The sequence below is a fragment of the Mesoplodon bidens genome, assembly GCF_964165515.1.
Source record: "Mesoplodon bidens genome assembly, chromosome: 4".
NCBI classification, from domain to species: Eukaryota; Metazoa; Chordata; class Mammalia; order Artiodactyla; family Ziphiidae; genus Mesoplodon; species Mesoplodon bidens.
This window is the reverse complement of record NC_138160.1, coordinates 132,594,664-132,615,684: the sequence shown is the minus strand read 5'-3', so window position 1 is coordinate 132,615,684 and position 21,021 is coordinate 132,594,664.

Here is a 21,021-nt window from a genome sequence, read left to right as displayed (position 1 = left end):
GGTGGCTAAAGTCAATTTGATCAAACTCATTTGCACTAAAGCATTAATGGCTTATTATAGCAATCCTTCCGGGTAAGTGCTGCATTTTAAAACACCTCATTTAAATCTTGGACCAATGCTGTACACTGCAGCATAGTGGCAGGCATCTGAGAGATGTTTGGGTAAGGTTTTCTTTCTGGTTAGGCAAATCACTTGACCTGCACACAAAGGCAAGCCTCCCCAGCATTTACCACTTCAGACAGGTCTTTCCTGGCAGAGCTTCAGTTGCCAAAATGGGGATGGGGATTTTTTGCCTGCAAGGAGGCAGTTGGGCCTGTCGCAGCATGAAGATCAGCCTAATTTCAGAAATCTAATCCGGGGAGGCAGAGGCTGTCGGGCAGCCAGCAAAATGAATGAGAAAATTGGAGTAAACACGATGTGTGTCTCGTCGACTTGGGTTAGGAGAAGGTGACTTGGTGCCAGTCTGCAGAGTCAGGCTCTCTGGGGTGTGTATATGTGGTCTACGTGCCTCTTTGGAAGTGCTGTGTTCTCCGAGCTAATGAATTCAAAGGCACGGATAAGGGCTTAGAAAAGAATGCCTATACCTGGATAGCTTCTGGAGAACCTTTCATTTACTTGAATCACAGCTTAGATCTGTCCTCTGTGATCAAATTAATGAGGAGTAGCACACACACAAAGCCTCTCAGTGTCGGATAAAAAAGACATCATGCTCAATAGCAATGGCAAGAGGGAAAAAGCAATAAGTGATTGAAGAGCTTCTGTGATTCTCTGCCTGAGTATAAGCTTCACAAAGTGGGGTTTCTTCTTTTCTCTTCACTGGGAGATGCGAACATCAGGAATGAGAAAAAGTTGCCATTTGATTGAATCCCTTGTAATGGGGTGATTCTTTTATAAAGGACGTACACAGAAAGAGCTGCCATCACCTGACAAACTGTATGCTTTAATCGATCAAATATTTTTATTCCTGGCTCATTCCTTTGAGGGGAAATTTGCTTGGCAGAAAACAGGTACAAGACAGGTAATGGGGACCTAGTCCATGGGTCTGTGCTCATGGGAGGAGAGAGTCAGGGACAGGGGAGCTTAGGGTGAGAGTGGTTCAGATTGTCTTAATGACTCTAGGGTTTTTGGTGACCTGGAAGGTCATGTGTTACACTTTTAATCTTTATTTTAGAGGAACTGTAGCATAGTGCAAGGTTGCAAAAGCAATGCCCACAGGGAGAAAACAGGTAACATAAACAAATAAATTGATTCATGTAGGAAACTCAACAGGCCAAGCCCAAGACAAACAGTACTGACCCTCAATGTCTGGGATATAACAGGTACTGTGTTAAGCTGCAAAGCACTTGGAGACTAGTTGAAAGTACACTCTATTGAATCAGAAAAACCTGTATTAGAATTCCAGTTTTCCCTCTTATTGGTTTTGTGACCTTGGGAAAATTATTTAACCTCATAAATTGAAAATAGGAAGTTAAAAAGCAGCATGAGGGACTTCCCTGGTGGCACAGAGGTTAAGAATCCACCGGCCAGTGCAGGGGACGCTGGTTTGATCCCTGGTCCGGGAAGATCCCACATGCCACGGAGCAACTAAGCCCGTACACCACAAGTACTGAAGCCCGTGCTCTGCAACAAGAGAAGCCACCGCAATGAAAAGCCTGCGCACCGCAACGAAGAGTAGCCTCCGCAACTAGAGAAAACCCGCGTGCAGCAACGAAGACCCAACGCAGCCAAAAAAAAAAAAAAAAAAAAAAAAAGCACGAGAAGGATGAGCTCTATATTGGTCAGTTTAGGCTAAGATACACTGTTGTAACATACATCCACTGTTATGGGTTGAATTGTGTCTCCCTAAAAATCATATGTTAAAGTCCTACCCCTTAGTACTCAGAATGTAACCTTATTAGAAAGCAGGGTCATTACATATATAATTAGTTAAGAAGAGGTCATTATGGTGGGCCCTAATCAAATATAACTGGTATCCTTATTAAAAGGAAGAAATTTGGACACAGATATGTACACTTGCAGGACGCCAGGTGAAGATGAAGGCAGTAATCAGGGAGATGTTTCTATAAGCCAAGGAATGCCCAAGATCAGTAGTAAACCACCAGAATCTAGCAGAGAGGCATGAAACAGATTCTCCTTCACAGCTCTCAGAAGGGACCAGGCCACATCAACAATTTGAACTTGAACCTCTAACCTCCAGAACTATGAGACAGTAAATTCTGGTTTGTGGTACTTTGTTATAGCAGCACTAGCAAACTAATATATCCACTGAGTTCCAATGACCTGAAACAACCGTTTATTTCTTACATATGCTACATGCCCATTTTGGCTTGGCAGGGGGCTTTGCTATCAGAGAGCCTGTAATCTTGCAGGTACCCAGAATGATGGAGGAGCCACCATCTCAACTTGAAGCTTCAGGGTTCACCTAAGTGATGGAAGAGGGCATGGAGAACGGCACACAAGCTCTTGAATACACTGCTCACATTTCATGGACCAAACCAAGTCATATGACCATGCCTAATATCAAGGGGGAAAGGAAGTATAATTGTCCCATGTATTTAGAAGGAGAAGAGAACCAGGTGATGGGCATGAGTAATGTCTATCACAATTATTTAAGAATATCTGCATAGAAAAAAACAATTGGGTAGAAATTTACCAAAAAGCACTGATTGATGTTAGCATGCTTGAATTATAATATTTTTCTAAATTTAAAAATTTTTTTCACAAAGGATATATCTATATTACCTTAATAATCAGGAGAAAAAAACCTTTTACTTTTTAAAATAAAATAAAGGTCATACCACTTACCAATGGTTAATAAATGAATGGACAAGTTAATAAGTGGAGGGATCAAAAAAAACCCCAACTCTAAATTTCTCACTTTTACACCTGAAACTAACACAACATTGTAAATCAACTATACTCCAATAAAATTTTTTTAAAAAAGAATATTTAACTTTAAAAAAAGGAAAGTAAATTTCTCACTTTTCTTTTCTATAAAAGGAATGGGGGGCTTCCCTGGTGGCGCAGTGGTTAAGAGTCCGCCTGCCAATGCAGGACACACGGGTTCGAGCCCTGGCCTGGGAAGATCCCACATGCCACGGAGCAGCTGGCCCTGTGAGCCACAATTACTGAGCCTGAGCGTCTGGAGCCTGTGCTCCGCAACAAGAGAGGCCGCGATAGTGAGAGGCCCGCGCACCGCGATGAGGAGTGGCCCCCACTTGCCACAACTAGAGAAAGCCCTCGCACAGAAACGAAGACCCAACACAGCCATAAATAAAAATAAATAAAAAATTTTTTAAAAAGCAAAAAAAAAAAAAAAAGGAATGGGATGAGGTCACCATTATATGTAGTAAAATGTCCTTATGGAAAAGGCTTTATATATAAGATGGACATGAACAACACCAAGTTGAGTTTATTGTTGCCTAGAAATCTGCTGATAGAGTAGATAACTTTGAACAGTGACATTCCCATTTACCATGTTTACATTCATGAGGCACATTTCCATAAGGGAGACTGATGCAGATGATCATGGGGAGGGAATATTTATTCAAGGGAATATAGTCTGTGGGCCTGGAGGAAAAGAAGGTAGATGAGGGATGAGAGATGGTGTCTTAGGGCAGATGACAGTGTGCTTGCATGTGATTTATTAAGGGAGTGCTCCAAGGAGAAACTGGTGAGGGAGTGTGGGCAGTAAAACATGATGAGGAAGAGGCCAGGCAAAGGTGTGATTTGAGGCTCAATCCGAGCCTGATCCCAGGGGGATCTCTGGAATGTAATTGACACCTTAGAGTTGGCCCTGACTTGCGGCAAGAGAGCTGGGTTTTTAGACTCCTGCCCTAGTTGATCACTGGCTCTCAGGCACTTCTGGCTCTCTGAAAGTGAGGGCAGAGCAAATCCGACAGCCTGAGGCAGGCCTCGGCAGAGAGTAGCAGGTGTGATTCATCAGAAGCAGAGCACACAGAAGCTGGCCGAGGGATCACAGAAATGGTGAAGGGGATCTGAGGACTCCGGGTGGAACACTGACAGTGCCCACTACGGATGGAGACTCCCTGCAGACAGAGGTCCTGGCACTTCAGATAACTTGGGCTTCACAGACTGTGTACGGGGCTTAAGTAATAGCCCGTGGGAAAGAACTTTAGTCAAGACAGACAACATGGCTCTTAACCTGCTCCTTGTTGGCAGGTGGAGGAGGGACTCATGTGGCTTTTGGCCACAGATACCTCTGTCAGCTATCATTGGGAAGGACTGATAGATGGTTTCAAATCTGCATGAGCGGCTGGGGGGAAGTGTGCATTGTATTGACCGTGTAGGAATTTTTTGACATACATGAGGAATGAAAAATGACAGTGTTGTTGGGTGGGGTCGGTGCCCTTATGAAGACGTGACCGGAGGGGGAAACCCCCTTGCCCTCTCTTACTGTCATCTCCGCTGGAATCCAGCCTGCCTGCTTCTTCCTCTCCCTCCTTCTCTCCTGCTAAGGGCTAGAAGGCCATAATTCAAAGCTTCCCGAGGCCTGCATGAGAGGAAGCACAGGGAAAAGACTTGAAGAGAGTCGACCCGGGTTCAAAACCTGACTCTGTCACTTACCCTGAATCTCAAGTTCCTTAAATATAAAATAGGGAGTGATAACACCTATACCTATTAGGACTATACTGAAGTTAGAGGGGATCACAACCTTTCTGAGTCTTAATTTCTTCATCTATACAATATAATGTAATAAAATGAATGATAAACAATGATGATGATGACGACAATGGTGATCATTCTTACCTCTCAGAACTGATGTTGCGGGAGGGAGGAGAGGTGTGTTAAAGTACTAAATGTAGCAGTGTGCTGTAAATAGGTTATTGTCCCTGGCCCATCCTGGGTGCCCCTCCACCCCTAAGTCTCCTTAAAGGGAAGAAGAATGGGTCTTTCCACTCTTGCCACTACTGATCAGGATATTTTTCATATAGACTTGGAGCCCATTTGAAGTGCTGCATCTTGTATTTTCTAATAGAAATCCTACTCTTTTCCTTCCAGCCATTGTGAGCTTGTGACCAGGGCTGTCTCTGGGTAAGGAGACACAGAGCCCTCCAGAGGGTGAGAAAGCCCATCAGGCCAGGCCTGCTGGGCCCAGGTGGAATAACTATGAATGCGGTAATGTCGAGGGCTTTCTCTTTCTCCTGGTAAGTGTCCTGGATGAACCTGGACCTGTTTAATTTCTAGGCCAGAAGCACAAATTGAATTCTGTACCATATGCACTTGTTGTCTCTCCCTTTTCTGCAAGAATCTAGATGGGAATTAATGGGCTCACTCTAAGAGGGAGAGATGTAAGGAGTGCCATCGAGTCCTCTGTGTTTACAGCGCTTGAAAGGATGGGGCTCTAACAAGTCTAATTTAATCTTGGCTCAAGTGAAGGTATGGTGAATTCCAAGCCAGGAAGGATAAACTGGCATGCCATAGAACATTAGAGATAATTTAATTCAACTCCTTCTCTCAGTAGATAAGGAACCTGAGGCTCAGGGGGTGGAGAGGGGGCACTGGTGTGTCCATGGCCACAAACCAAATTACTGCTGGCTGGGACAGGGACCAGCACTCTGGGCGCTGTCATTCATTTCTGTGCCGTTGTCATGATTTTTGTCATATCTACACACCATCTGTACATTTATTAACATTGTTTCTTTAATAATTGAATTGACTCTATTTTTTATTCCTAAATAAATTAATTTTGAAAGGAAACTGGTGCAAAGGGAAAGCAAGGATTGTTTCCCACAAATAAAAGGCAACCATAAAAATAAATGCTATGAAACAAAGCAATACAAATTTTAGCAAGTTACCGCTATATGTGAAGAGACCACTCACTCTTTCTTTTAAAAGGGAGAGCCTCAATGTTAAAGAAAATTTAAAAGGAAATACCTTTTAAATAGGAGAGGACTCTTTTTTTTTTTTTTTTTTTTGGTTGTGCCGCACCGTGGCTTGCAGGATCTTAGTTCCCCGACCAGGGATTAAACCCGGGGCCTTGGCAGTGAAAGCGCAGGGTCCTAACCACTGGACCACCAGGGAAGTCCCAGGAAAGGATGTTTTTTAATGTGCTGTGGACCACTTAAAATCCTCTCTCATATGAAGAGTGACTAAGTTTATCAGGAAAGAAAATGGGCGTGAAAGTTTCTATGGAAGTCTAATACTTTACCTAGGTTAGAATTCCAATTGTCATTTGCCTTGAGCAAGTTACTTAATCTCTTTCTGCCTCAGTTTCCTCACTCATAAAACGGGAATAAAAGTATGTGTGTGCCATGGTATTGTTGTAAGTATTAAATTAGACAGTACATATAAAGCCTTAGAAGAGTACTTGGCACAGAGCAAGCACGTGATAGCAGCAGGTATTACTGTAATTATCATTATTAAAACTTAAGTGGTATTTACTGTCTAGCAGGATTAGAAACTTTATTTGTAAAGGTTTACATACTAAATACTTTGCCTCTACAGTCTGTGTGGTCTCTGTTGCAACCACTCATCTCTGGCACAGCAGAGAAAAAGCAGCCATAGGTAGTACATAAACAAATGGGCATGGCTGTGCTCCAATAGAACTCTATTTACAAAAATAGTCAGCAGGCTATACAGGTTCTGCTAGAGGCTCATAGGTATGGAAAACAAAAACAGGTCAACTTATTCCATGCAAATGGAAATCAAAAGAAAGCTGGAGTAGCAATTCTCATATCAGACAAAATAGACTTTAAAATAAAGACTATTACAAGAGACAAAGAAGGACACTACATAATGATCAAGGGATCGATCCAAGAAGAAGATATAACAATTGTAAATATTTATGCACCCAACATAGGAGCACCTCAATACATAAGGCAAATGCTAAGAGCCATAAAAGGGGAAATTGGCAGTAACACAATCATAGTAGGGGACTTTAACATCCCACTTTTGCCAATGGACAGATCATCCAAAATGAAAATAAATAAGGAAACACAAGCTTTAAATGATACACTAAACAAGATGGACTTAATTGATATTTATAGGACATTCCATCCAAAAACAACAGAATACACTTTCTTCTCAAGTGCTCATGAAACATTCTCCAGGATAGATCATATCTTGGGTCACAAATCTAGCCTTAGTAAATTTAAGAAAATTGAAATCATATCAACTATCTTTTCCGACCACAATGCTATGAGACTAGATATCAATTACAGGAAAAAAATCTGTAAAAAATACAAACACATGGAGGCTAAACAATACACTACTAAATAACTAAGAGATCACTGAAGAAATCAAAGAGGAAATAAAAAAATACCTAGAAGCAGTGGCATGGACATATATACACTACCAAACGTAAAATAGATAGCTAGTGGGAAGCAGCCACATAGCAAAGGGAGATCAGCTCTGTGCTTTGTGACCACCTAGAGGGGTGGGATAGGGAGGGTGGGAGGGAGGGAGATGCAAGAGGGAAGAGATATGGGAACATATGTATATGTATAACTGATTCACTTTGTTATAAAGCAGAAACTAACACACCACTGTAAAGCAATTATACTCCAATAAAGATGTTAAAAACAAAAACAAAAAAACAGGCCAACTGTTTTTGGACGATTTTGAATAAAATATCTACCTACACGAGGTAGCATTCTATCTCATACCATAGCCCAAATCTCAGTTTTTGAAGTCATCCTCACACACCTGAAATGTAGGTTTTTTCTTACTACCTGCCATCATCTTAACTGCTCCCCAAACGGCCAGGGGACTGGACAGTCACTGAACTTGAGCTAGGATCAAAGTTAAAAGCAGAGGTTCCGGAGTCAGAGTGACTTTAGTTTGTCGCTCACCCTGCAAGGGGTGTCATTTTTTTTTTACACAGGAGGAAATTGCAGCTCAGCGTGGTGGAGTTATTTGCCCAATGTCACACAGCCAGCAGATTGACATCTGTTCCACAAACATGAAATTTGGTTCCAATTCAGAAATCCCAGGGTCAGCTGCATGTCATCATGAAGCTTCCATTTCCTGTTTCGAATCTCCATGATAAGGGAGGGGAGAGCTTGTGAAGGACTGATACAGCATTGGAAATGATGCTGATGGCTTAGGCATGATTGTAACCTTGGGAGGAGGGAGAATGTAGTCCTCAGAGACCATAAGATAGAGTGGAAAGTGCATGGGTCCAGACATGCCCCCTCTCTCACTGGGGAACCCTAGTTGTATACGTAGGCAGTTCTTCCTACCTCTCTGTGCCTCACTTCCCCCAAATGTAATAATAAGCAGCAGCATTTATTAGTACACAGGGCACAGTGTTTTCCAATACCTTTATCTCATTTTCTCCTTTCAACAACCCTGAGATTTTTATCCCCATTGCACAGATGAGTAAGGTGAGGCTCAAAAAGTTTGTTTCAATTGCCCAGGGTCACAGAACTAGAAATAGTGCAGCTGGGATTTGAATGCTAGTCTGTCTGGTTGCAAGTTTTTCCAGTGCAAAATATTCCTCACTGGAGTCTACATCCTCTCTGCGGTGAGTCTGCAAATGAGGAGGATGTACATGGATGCTCTATAATTCTCGAATCAGAGCTAACTCAGGTTGCACTCTTAGCATGTGCTCGGCACTGTGCAAAGCCAGTCCTGCCAAACAACCTTACGAACGGGGGTTGTGGTGGGGGCGGGGGGTGGCTAATAACATCCTCTTTCTGCATATTTGGAAACTGAGGTTCATAGACTTTATGAAACTTGTCCAAGGTCACTCATCTACTAAGAGGCAAGGGTAGGCTTTGAATTCAGGTCAAACTCACTCCCAAGCCCATGATCTTAATAGAGTTTATCATTCAACCCAGGACACTTTGGCCCTATTAATAATTACGCCAGGATAGCAGGCAGAAACAGGGATGTGTGGTCATCCCAGCTCCTGGCCACTGGGTTCTCCGCATCCCTCAGGACCACCATGAATCATGATGACATGGAGAGGAAATCTACTACAGCTGGCAGCACCACCATTTTAACCATTACAATTAACACTTATATTGATCTTAGGAAGCATTTTGGGAAAGAGGTCAAGTCCTGTGGAAATAAAGCATTTGGGGTTTGGTGCTTGAGATTTTTGGAAGGGGTGCCTCTAGAGCTGCTACAAGAAGTAGTCAAAGACCAGCTGGCACACTCCCCTGACAGACCCCCGTTTCCCTTCACTCTCTGACTACAGGCACTGTGTGAAAAAGAGAGGTTAAAAGAGTGCTCCAAGGAAATGGAGATGATAAATGACTTTAGCTTTGCTATGATAAGAAGACCAAGGAATTTCTTAGATTCAGAAAAGAGACCAGACCATCATCAGGCTAATGTTTGAAACCACACATACCTCTAACTCAAGGCTAGTATCACATGGGGTCAGTGCTTGTAGCTGTCTCCACTGGACACTTGGAGGCATGCTGGGGAGAATTTTCTGCATCAGAATTCCCAGAATTCTACCCTAAAGGCCTTACCTCTTTGGGTAAACATTTCATTCCTCTAGGAGCCCAGTTTTAAAAATAAACAACCTTAGAACCATTTGAGTTCATTATGGTGGAACTTATTACATATCAGATTTCCTTTTGAATTTGACTGTTGGCTGGGATGTAAGAAAGGTAAATTGTGATAGAGAAATGGGCATAGGGGAAGCTTTAGGACATGGGATTTTGCCAAAGGAGTTTACCTTAGCGTGGGGTCCTGGGCAGCCAGGAGGCAGCAAAAAAGGTTTTGACTAAGTGGTGCTCTGCAGAGCAAGAGTGTTGGGGGAGAAGATGGCACTAGGGGGGTAAAGTCTATCACTGCAGCCTTGACCATGCAAAGCTCCAGGGCAATGAATCCACAGAGAATGGCGAGGTCATGGGAGTCAAAGTGGTAAAAGGCAAAGAGGCCAGGGAACTAGGACCCTGGGTGGCTGGGGAGACCGCAAATGTGAGACGCCAGGCAAGTTAGTCACCCTGTGATGCTTCATCTACCAAGCAGGAAGCTTGGCTGAAAATGAAATCATCTCTGCGGTCTTTCAGCTTTAATACTAAATGCGATTCTAGATGGCGTGACTAAGTGAATCTTGCTGTGCCTAAGTGGGTGGCTTAGAGCTAAGAGGCTCTTGACTGGAGTGCAGGCATGACCCAAACCATGAATCTCTCCCCTCCACGTTATCCCTTCTCCTCATCTTAATTCTCTTGATGACCAAGGGAGCTTTTAACTTCTTGTCCTATTCTTTTCAATCTATGGGGAGAGAGCAGAAAAGAAGGGCCAGCAAGAGGGAAGGGTGGCTGGGCAAAGGCTTCTGATGGGCCGTATCTGCCAGGGTCCCACCTTGGCTAAGAGGGAACTGAGAAAAGTCAAGATCCTTGACTACCAACTGCAGCAAAGAGAAAACCTTATCTGGAGATGGCCCAGGGACTGACCACAAAGTCTGGGAAAACACACTGGAAAATGTCAGCTAAGACATTTAGCTTCTCAGTGCTTTGCTTTTTCATCTTTAATGAGGAGTCAGGGGCGGAGTAATGTTTGATGGACATCTACTCACAGGGACTGGCTGGGTGCTTTACGTGTTATCCCGTTTAATCCTCACAAGGACCCTTCAAGGGAAATATTATCTTCATTTTACAGAGGAAGAAACAGCAGCTTAGAGCAGATAAATCATTTGCCCAAGTTTATACAGCTGAAAAGTAGCAAAGCTGGGATGCACACTGGGTCTAAGGTCCAAGGCTGGTCCACCAGGATGATTTCACTGTCCCTTCAGGTCACCAAACAGGCTCTGGTGTAGGAGGGGGAGGGGGCAGACTGCCTGAGTCCAAATCTCATTTACGAGCCTGTCATTTAGGGCAAGTTACTTAACCTCTCTGAGCCTTAGTTTCCTCATCTATACACTGGAGGATTAGGATAGTTAATACCTCTTAGATTTGTTGTAAGGATTAAATGAGATGAAGTGTGTAATGGGTTTACTGGCCTGAGGCAAATGCTACATACTTTTTAGCTATTATTATTATTAATATTGTCCTTAAATTGTATGCAAACCAACACACAAATAAATCTGTGGCTCACTTGGATTCTACGCTGGGTGGGATCTTCTGATAAATCCCTGCTGGATTCAAGTGCCATTTGTGAAAGCAGCCCCACCCACATGCAAAAAAACCCACAAACATTTTGATGTTTAGATGGTTCACAAGGAGCTTTCACAATATTTCAGCTACTATTTCAGCACAACTAATCCATGAGGTAGGGAACACAGATAAGGTAAGACTTGAGTCACACAGCTGGAGGTGAAACTAAAGCTTCTTTTTTTTTTTAACTCCTAAACCCAGAGCTTTTATATACTATGTCACGGAGAATGCAAACGAATTCTCTTAGAGCCTTCAGGTATATGCATGCATGTACATCTGGATAGATAGATGGCTATATTAATGAGGAAGGAGGAAAGAGTGAGCCCTGGAACATCCCAGATCCAGGAAGGGATACATTCAAGCTAGGCTCACCTCTCCCCTCTGGAATTCTTGAGAATTTGGCTTCTGGATTTACACTTGGAGTGACTACCCCACTCTGTGTAATTCTGCCTCTCGGCTGTGTCTACCTGGACCAGGCCGGGTTCACTCCTTCCCCTCAGCCTTCCCCCAGGACCTGGTATCCATCAAACCCCACTGGGGACTTGTTCAAATGCTTTCACCCTGATATGCCGCCTTCCAAAAGCTTACTGGATATGGACTGCGGCGGATCTCCAGGAGCAGCTTGGCTTGGTGTTGGGCACGAGGCTTTAGGAGGCAATAACAAACATGTTTCCATGTCCCAGCTGGGCCTGCTTGGCCACCCAGGTGCTTCCCTCCCAGGGTCTGTGTTAAGCCTTTGGCTGTAGGAGGCAGAGCCGCAGCGAGCCTTCCTGTCAGTTCTGCGGCGCCACAGCGGCCCCTCGTGGCTATCAACAGAACTAAGGCACTCCTGTCTGGTCTCTGGGTTTTCTGCCTTTTTTTTTCCGTTTAGATGTATTGAGACCTACTGCGTGCCAGCCACGGTTCTAGACACCCTGGACATATCAGTGAACAAAACAAAGTCCTCTCCCTCATAAGGTTTAAGCTTTCTTGTGTGAGTTGGGGGTGGGAGACAGAAAATATACGTGCATATATGTGTAAATGTATGTTGGATGTTCAGAAGAACTATATGAAAAATAAAGCAGGGAGGAGGGTTAGGGAGGGGGAGGAGGATAGCCCTTTTCAATAAGGTACAAAGCCTCACTGATATGGTGACATCTAAGAGGGACTTGAGAGAGATGAGGGAGGGAATCCAGGTACATGCAACATCAAGGATTAAAGGCCTTGAAGTGAGAAAGCACCTGGCCGTTTTAGGAATAACAAGGTGGCCAGTTTGGCTGGAACAGACTGAGTTGGGGAAGAGCAGCAGGAGATGCTGTCTGAGAGGTGTGGGACCAGATCCCACAAGGTACTGGGCCTCCAAGTGTGGCTCCCTCCCCCCTCCCCCCTCCCCCTACCAGCAACATCAGCGTCACCTGGGAACTTTCGAGAAATGCAAATCATAGGCCCCTGCCCCAGACCTACTGAGTCAGAAACTCTGGGAATGGGTTCCAGCGGGGCGGTGTTTGAACAAGCCCTCCGGCTGAGTCAGATGCTGTTGCAGTGTGAGAACCACTGAGGCGAGGCCTCCTGGGCCATCTCAGGAACCCTTCTACTCTGAGATGAGAAGCCGTTAGAAGTTTTGGGGCAGAGGAGTGACATGATCTGACATAAAAGAACAAAACCACACTTGTGCCCTCTGGTCCTACCCCCAGAGGTTCTAATTTGATTAGTGTGATATGGGCTGGGCATTGACAGTTCTGAAACTTTTCCAGGTGATTCTAATGTGCAGCCAAGAGTGAGGTCCCTCTGGCTTCTGGGTCGAGAATAGGCTGCAGGGGGTCAAGGGAAGACGCAGGAAGCTAAGCTGGGAGGCTACTGATGTAATACGGCTGAGTTGGGAGGCTATTGCTGTAATACAGGCGAGGAATGAAGGGGGCTTAGACCAGAGCAGCAGCAGTGGAGGTAATAGATCCAGATTCTGGATCTATTCTGAAGGTAGAACTATCAAGACTCTCTCATAGATTTGATGCAGGGTGTAAGAGAAAGTGAAAAGTCAGGATGACTCTCAGGTTTTTACCCTGAGCAACTGGAAGGACACGGTTTCCATTTGCTGGAAGGACGCGGTTTCCATTTGCTAAGGTGGGGCAGACGATGTGAGGAAGAGGTTTCCCTGTGGAGGGGGATCAGGAATCTGATTTTGAACATGCTGACTTGGAAATGTCTATGTGAGATTCAAATGGAGATGCTGACTCGGTTCAGGGGAGATGTCCGGGCTGGACATCTAAGTGTGTGAGCTGTCGGTGATGGTGTTTAAGGTAAAAAGGCTGGCTGAGATTACTTGGGGAGGGAGCGTAGATGGAAAAGAGAAGTTCAGGGGAGCCCTAGGGGTGCTCCAATGTCAGAAGGAAGTAGGAAGAGAACCAAGAGCCAGTGGTGTCCCAAGAACCCAAGTGGTAAAGTGTTTCAAGAGAAAGGTACTGCTCAACTGTCCCAAACAGCTGACCAGGCAAGTAACGTGAGGATTGAGAACTGACCTCCGGGTTTAGCAGCACTGAGGTCACGGGGGACCACACTGACTGAGAACAGCGTCAGTGGAGGGGTTGGGAGAAGGGCAGAGGCCTGTTTGTGGAATGCGAGGAGAGGAATTGGAGACACAGGACCAACAATTCCTTTATGAAATTTTGCTGTAAAGGGAAGGTGTTGGAGGAAGATACAGTCTAGAAAGGTCTTTTTTTTTTTAATATGAGAGAAGTAACAACATGTTTCTATCTTTGTTGGGAAAGCTCTTCCAGCTCAGGGAAAGATTAGTAGATATTTTAATAGCAACAACATACATTAAGCACATTTTTATGCTCCTGGCACTGTTTAATGTTGCACATGAATTATTCTCCTCACAACATAACATTTTCTCCTCACCACAATCTTATGAGACATTTCTATTATTATCCCCAATTTACAGCCAAGGAGTCTGAGCTCTGAGAAACGAACTAATGTTCCCAAAGACATGCAGCCAGTAAGAGGGGAGAGCAGAGGTTCCATCCTGGAATTGCCTCTAGAGCTAGAGCCCTTGACCCCTGCTCTGCAAGACCCAGCTGTCGGCCTTCCGGCACGTGGGCCACCCTTTTAAATCCCTGCATTTTGGGTGCTCAACTAGAAGGGAAGAAATGACTCAAAATGGTACCAAAGAAACCAACAATTAATTAGAAGTAATCATGCCTACAGCACTGTTATAAAGTCTCCCAGTTATAACTGGGAGGAAAGCTTTCAGTTATCATTCCCTTTACACTGTCATGCCCAATACGATGTTGCTGTTTACTGCCTGGAACATCCTGGGCGCACAAGCTGGCTTTGTTGGTCCTGTTGTACCTGTCTGCAAGGCACAGTCTCACAGGTTCCATTAAACACGTTTCCGTCCTTTGTTGTCAGCCTTGATGCTCAGATGTACTCCCTACCTCTTCCTCATAGAGCACCCCTCTGTACTAGGCTGGGTGACCTCCCAGCTCAGTGTCCGCTGGTGGACACTGCTGTAACAGTCCATACCGTTGGTAGAAGCAAAAGGAAATAGCATCTGTACTGGGTTTAACCGTGTCCCCCGCCAAAGTTTATGTCTACTTGGAACCTTAGGAACGTGAGTTTATTTGGAAATAGAGTCTTTGAAGGTGTAACTAGTTGAGTTCATACTGGATTAGGGTGAGCCCTACTCCACTGACTGTTTTCCTTATAAGAAGAGAAAACAGAGACACAGACCCTCAGGGAGAAGGCCATGTGATGACTGAGGCAGAGATTGCAGTGATGCAGCTACAAGCCCAGGAACACTAAGGATTGCTGGCAACACCAGAAGCTGGGAAGAAGCAAGGAAGGATTCTTCCATAGATCCTTCAGAGAGAGCATAGCCCTGATGAACTTGATTTCAGACTTGAGTTTCCAGAACTGTGAGAGAATAAATTCCTGTTGTCTTAAGCCACCACATTTGTGGTAATTTGTCGTGGCAGCTTGAGGAAACTAATACAGTACCCACTGGTCAAAACTTGGCAGTACTCCTGTGAAGGATTATGTGGTGTCCCCATGTGCTATGCAATTAGTGCAGCACTGCATTGAGATCACCATTAAGAACGCATTAAGGAGAGGCACAGAATGATACATCTGGGAGGATCCTTGGAGACAATGTAGTTCAGCCAGCTTCTTTTAAAGATGTGGAAGATAAAGTCCAAGAAGGGCAAGAGGATTGTCCAAGGTCACATGGCTATTTAATTGCTGGGCCAATATCTGTTTGGTTTACATTGCATCCCCTGTAACCTAGAACCCTGCCTTGTACCTAGCAGGTGCTCAATAAACATTTGTTGAATGAAGGAATGAATGAATGGAACCCAAATGCCTGATCATGTTCTCATGTTCTCAAGATCAACATTACTTTGTTTAAATTGGCAATTCTTTTTCCCCAAATGCTAAGATTAATACCTACCAGCTATGAATTGATTTTTATTGTTGAAAATGTCAAGGCTTCTTGGAGATCCAGCCAGAGAAAATTTCTAAAACTGAAGCATAATGCCTCAAAGGCTTTCCTTTACTACCTAAGAAGGACTTTCCTGTTCCACTGGACATTCATCTTCAATAAATGGCTGTTTCATAAATATAGTGCCACCTAAATTTGCTAATATTATACCAACCCACTGACTCTAGTTATATTTAGCTTCGGGCCTTGGAGATAAATTCCTCACCGGTTGTTCACAAGCATAGAGGCAATATGGCTAAGAGCCACCACTTATAGGTAACTACAGTATGTCAGATATTTGGATATTTGTTAGGCACTCTGCTACATTATCACCTGTCTTCACAGTAAAGATTGATAACATCTTTCAAGGTATTGATTGTACCTGTGTTGTCCAATAAGGCAGCCACCAGCCTTGGAAGGAGCTCTTTTTGGATGTCTGACGTTAACAGAGACAGGCTGATGGCTTGGTGAACACACAGGAGGATGCTCTTCTGGGTTTTAAAACTTACAAGAACTTATCTTACAGATAAAGTTTCTCAAGTGTGCAAAGAAGTATGTCCAGAGATATTTTTTTAGAAAACTGTTTGTGAGACCAAAAGATTGGAAACATCTACAAAGTCCAACAACAGGGGTTGGTTAAAGGGTACATTCTATTAATAGGATGCCAGAAAGCCACTCAAAAGAATGAGGCAGATCTATAGGTATTCCTATGGAAAAATGTCCAAGACCTAAGGTCTGAACAGTACAGTCCCATTTGTGTAATAAATACAATGATAGAGAAAGGAAGGTGGGATGTTATTGTCTTATTTGTGTAAGATACAGATAATTATGTAGAATATATATAGAAAGAGAGGAAGGGAGGGAAAACATTTCTGGAAGAATGTATAAAATACTGTTCCTATATGGGGAGTATAACTAGGGATCAGGGGTGGGAAGCAAAGAAAAGATTTTTTTAACCTAAAACCTTTCTATACTGTTCATATTTTTAAACAATGTGCATATATTAAACTTATTTAAAACCCAGTTTTTTAAAAATAATAAGAAAAATGGAGGGTGTATGACTTGCTATTAATACCCTTGAGGTCTACAAAGAGACCACAAAGAAACCATGCAAGCTTATTTCTGCATGGATGCTCAGAAATTAAGGAAATGTTGGCTCTTAGCAGAATTTATACTGATACATGCAAGCTCAGGTTAATAACATGCTCAGAATAGATAGGCTAGGGACAGTGTCACTGGACACATTCAAAACAGAGTTTGGCCAAGCTGTTAGAGGAAAGATACTCCAGAGCACAAATGTTGGACAGATGGATGGTGCAAGATGCTTCCCAAAATGTTGCTAAGTCTCAAAAGGATACAGAAAAATGAAATATGTGGAATGAGTTCTTAATTCATAAGGGGCCACTTTTTTCCTGAAGGAAACATTCATTTCCAATTTCTTTTTCCTGCTTTAGTGGGCCAATATGTGAGCCAGCAGATATTAAGCTGTAAAATTACAGAGTGATCCTAATATTTCCTGACTGCGTTGTCTGTGCCAGGCGTTTTAGCCCTCACAATCATCTGTGAGGTAGGGCATTCACAAATAGGTAAACCGATATTCAAAGAAGTTAAGTAACCTGTCCAAGGTCACTTGGTGAGTAGGTGATGGAGCCCCGCTTTGAGCTTCCTGCCTGCTAAGCTATGTGCATCTCAGCATTCCAGGTGGAGTGGCTTGCACAGACATCATCCTATTCTGCAGGAGAGGAAGCTAAGGTCCATGGGGGAAGAGACTTGCTGAAGGCCAGGGTCCATCCTGGTAGTGGCCAAGGCAGGCCTGGAACTCGGGCATCTGCTCCCAGTGCATGTTCATCCACTTAGTTCTTGGGTATATGGGGGGTATTTCAGATAATGTCGAACCAAATTAAATCAGGCTCTTACATATACCATATTGTAAGAGGCCTCCAATAATGAGGTTCCTTTCTGAAACCCACACTTTCCCAAACTTGAACATCCTCTTCTCGATTTTTGTTCTGTCCCTATGGCCCTGAGCATCACCTGTCAATTCCATACTTTGTGGAAGGTTGATAACTGTGGCACCACTTATCTTAATTTCATTTAAACCAAAAATATGTGTGAACGCATAGGTTTAGTGGTTATTTTCTTCTAACACATATTTTGAAGGGTAATGCTGATTGTGTTACTCCCCTGTTTAAAAGAAGCACTTAATTTGTTTTTAGAATGAAGTCTCAGATTCCTAGCCTGGGCTTATGGGAGGAGGGGTCTGCAATCTGGTTCCCTGACACTACAGCATCATCAGGAGACTTGCTGGTCTTAATTTTTCTGCTCAAATGCACCTTTGTCTCACCATTCACACCCTCTGAACATGCTTTTCCATCTGCCTGGAACGTTCTTCCCCTGAGCAATTTGTAGGAATCAGCTTAAAAGCCATTGCCTTGGGGAGGTGCTTCCCAAGCCCCAGGGTAGGCCTTTGAGATTCTTGTCACACTTGTACTTCCTTGGTCACTGTAATCTTTCCCAGCAGACTGTGGGCTCCCAGAGGGCAGGAATCACATTTCTCTTGTTTATCACTCTGGGCAGAGTTCTTAGTGGCCAGCCTGCAGGTACTGTGTGTCTTACTTGTTGATTAAATAAATGAGAGAAGAGAAAAAAAAAAAAAAACCTATGCAATATACATAAAAGATCTCAGGAAGTATAAAAGGTCTACACATCTGTGATTTCAGAGTTTATCACTATTTTATACCCAAGTATGTAATGTAAGCTTGTAATGATATTCCAAGTTATTGACAAAAGGCTCTGCTCAGTGTGCTGCCAGAGAAAGTGGCACTGAAATTCATTTGAAAACTATTTCCATTAAAACAGTCAAATTGAAAAAAATTCTTCTTACAATGGGAACATTAACTATCTGAAAAAACAAAACACTTAGCAAAATACCTATTGATGCCAGAAAAACAAAGCATTACTCTACTTTGAATTAACAAAAGCTGTATTTATGAATTTTTATATTACAAATGGGTACATTTCATTTTCCTCCATCTTACTCAGTCCCCAGGAGGTTCACGGGTAATAAAACAAATGAATTGCTTCTCCATTAGCCTGTCATCACCACTTTCAAATGGCTCCTTGCCCATACACTCCAATATTTTTCTCATAATAAGTGGTAAAGCCTTCAGCCTTCTCATTTATCTTAACCACGTCCTTTGTGTTCCAGAAAAGATAAGTAGTATATTACCTTCCATCTACATCAGGGAAGGAGGTAAATTGAGGCAAAGATTCTAAATGATTTCTTTAAGTTTACACAATTAACCAGTATTCACCCATCCATCTATATCAGTGATGCAACAAATATTTAGTGATTGTCAATTTAGCGGTGCCAGGCTCTGTTTAGTTGCTGATAATATAATAGGAAATAAAGTAATGTCCTTATTTTCATGTAGCTGATATTGTAGGTGGGGGAAATAATATAATAAACAAGTAAATAAATAATAAATAACCAATATCTAATAGAGTGATAGACTGAATTTGTGTTCCCCCAAATTCATATGCTGAAATCTAATCCCCAGTGTTACAGTATTAGGGGGTGGGGGTCTTTGGGAGGTGATTAGGTCATGGGGGTGGGCCCTCATGAATGAGATTAGTGCCCTTATAAAAGAGACCCTGGAGAGCTCTCTCACCCTTTTCCACCACGTGAGGACACAGCAAGAAGACAGCCATCTCCAAGCCAGGATGCTGGTTCTCACCATACACCAAATCTGCTGGCACCTCGATCTTGGACTTCCCAGCCTCTTGAACTGTGAGAGAGAAATTTCCGTGTTTTTTTTTTTGAAATTTCCATTTTTTAATCCACCCAGTTGATGGTATTCTGTTATAGTAGCCCCAGTGGACTAAGACAAATAAGTGACAAGTACTATGGTAAAATTAACAGTTATTATTAGAGTTATTTAGCCCTGACTCTAACCCCAACCCTGGGGGCACCTACTGTTGTATGGTCAGGGAGGCCTCTCTGAAATGGTGACAGCTTAGCTGAGATCTGAATGCCAAGAAGAAACTAGTGAAAGGAACATCTTGGGGGAGATATTCTAGGCAGAGGGAAGAACAAGACCGAAGGTTTTGAGGTGGGAGCAAGCTTGGTGTGTTTGAGGAACAGCAAGGAGGTCAGGGTGGCTGGGAGGTAGAGTGAGGTGGGTGGTGGGTGATGAGCGTGGACACAGGAAGGAGCAGCTCATAGGGAGTCTTATAGGCTATGGTGGGGAGTATGGATTTTCTTCTAGAATTTTCTTCTAGTGACAGGAGACACTATAGAACATAAGCAGGAGATGACATGCTTTTGAAAGTTCACTCTGGTTGCACTGCTGAGAATGGATCACCTGGGGCCAATAGTGGGGAACATCAAATAGTACAAGCAAGAGATGATGGTGTCTTGAAACAGGATGACATCAATGGAGGAAGAGAGTAGTGGATGGATTAGATATATGGTTTTTGAAGCAAAACAAGAGAACTTGCCCATCTATTGGACATTGAGAGTAAGGTAAATTGAGTCCAGGATGAAACTGATTTTTGTCTTGAGCAAATGACTAGATGGTGGTGCCATTTACTGAGAGAAGATGGTGGAGGTAGAAACTGATGTATGCTTTTATCAGGTTAGGGAATCAAAAATTCTGTTTCAGATATATTAATTTTGAGATGCCTTTTAGAGGTGCCTGGCCAAACGGTGATGGGAAGTAGGGAGGTGTTAGAGCCACAGGTCTGGAAGAGAGCATTTAGAGCTGGAAATATCAATTTGGAGTCACCAGTGTGAAGATGGTATTTAAAACTTTTTTAAAGTTTTAAATTTAAAAGTCAGTGATGTCTCCAAGGAAGAGAGTGCTGTTGGAAAAGGGGCAGCCACACCTCCCGAGCCCTCACCCCCAAGTCCCACATTAACCAATGTGGTCATATACTCAGCACAACAGTTTTGTCCCCCCTCCCATCCCATTAAATCAACATTTACTGTCTCTTCTATACAAAAGGTGTTACCCTAAGGAATAAGGGGCTACAAATACAGGTGACTAGTACATGATGCCATCTCTCAAGTTGCTCATAAACTTGTAAGGAAGGAGTAACTATAATGTAAAAGGTAGAACGTTACTGTATTTCCAAGAGAGTGGAGGGCTCTTTAAAAGGTAGACTTGGGAAGATAGGCTGGGAGCAGATCATGGAGGGTCAAGAAATAGGATTTTTTTTTTTTTTTTTTTTTTTTACTGCTAAGACAGCAGGGCACCATTGAAGATTTCTGAGTTCCATGACCAGATTAACACCTTTCCTTCCCTGTCCAAGGCTTATTCATCCTCCTGGTCTGGCTCAAATCTCACCCCATCCACAAGGTATTGCCCACCCTCTGCTACCACTCACTTTTCATCTTTAACTCCTTAAGCTTTTATTATCTAGTGCTAATCCATTTAGCACTTGATGCCACACTGTCTCTTTCAGATGGTTTATTTGTAGGAACATCTTACT